The sequence below is a fragment of the Oratosquilla oratoria genome, chromosome 17 (assembly GCF_046742065.1).
Source record: "Oratosquilla oratoria isolate Oo_2021 chromosome 17, ASM4674206v1, whole genome shotgun sequence".
NCBI lineage: Eukaryota > Metazoa > Arthropoda > Malacostraca > Stomatopoda > Squillidae > Oratosquilla > Oratosquilla oratoria.
Window position 1 is genome coordinate 50,557,438 of NC_134793.1, and position 1,412 is coordinate 50,558,849.

Here is a 1,412-nt window from a genome sequence, read left to right on the forward strand (position 1 = left end):
TCCATTAACACACTGAAAGACAACACACTGCTGCATGCCAGACCCCCTGATATCCACCCTTCTGTATCCTCTCTCCCACGAAAGGACAGAGTCCACTTGGCCAGACTGCGGTGCGGTCACCATCCAGCACTTCTAAGCTACCAGAAGAGGCTGGATGACCGCATTGTGAACAGGTGCCCAGGATGTAACACTTCACCCCATACCATACAACACATAATGGAAGACTGCATTATACACAATCATGCACGCAAACAACACAACATACACTCTATAAAGGATTTGTGGGAAAACCCAGTTTCGGCTGTGGCCTTCCTTGGGGAGACGGGACTGCTCGGACAGACAGTCTAGGGAACGACAACAACAACAACAACAGGCAGGCAGGCTTTAGGAGAGGATATTCAACCCTAGACCATTTGCAGGCAATAAATCAACTAATCGAGAAAACAACAGAATACAATATACCTCTGTGTTTAGCTTTTGTAGATTACGAGAAAGCCTTTGACTCGGTAGAACAAATAGCAATACTAAACTCGCTACGCAAACAAGGTACAAACGAACAGATCGTAAGAGTTTTAGAAAAGATTCCTGCGAAAGGTACCGCTATATTTCGACTACATATAGATACAGAAAAGATCAAGATCGAGAAACGAGTACGGAAAGGCGATATAATTTCACCCAAACTATTTACAGCTTTTTTAGAAGATATTTTCATAAAGTTGAGTTGGGAAAAGGAAGGTTCGAAGATTAATAGCGAATATTTGAACCACCTAAGATTTGCGGATGACATCATTCTTATTTCAGAAAGATCAGAAGACTTACAAGATATGCTGAGTGATCTAAACAAGGAAAGCCTCAAAGTAGGTTTAAAAATGAATAAGAGTAAAACCAAAGTAATATTCAACACGAAAGTTCAAAGCAAAGAGATTGTAATTGATGATGAGAGTCTTGAGAAAGTTGAAGAATATAATTATTTAGGCCAGATGGTGAAAGTAACGAAAGTCTATGATAATGGAATAAAAAAAACGCATTACAATTGGTTGGAAAGTGTTTGGTAAGTATAATAAAATTCTGAGAGGCTCTCTACCTTTATGTTTGAAACGTCAAATTTACAATCAATATATTCTACCAGCAATAATCTACGGGTGTGAAAGTTGGAAGCTGACGAGGGCGATGTAAACAAAGCTAAGGACTGCACAGAGGAGAATGGAGAGATCATTGATGGGAATAACACTGAGAGACCGAAAGAGAGCAAGTTGGAAGAGAGAGCAGACTAGAATGAAAGATATTGTGGAGGCAGTAAAAGAGAGGAAGTGGAATTGGGCAGGTAAGTTGGTGCGAACGACTGATGAGCGATGGAGCAAGTGTGTTACTGAATGGACGCCGCGAGATAGGAAGCTTGGAATAGGGAGACC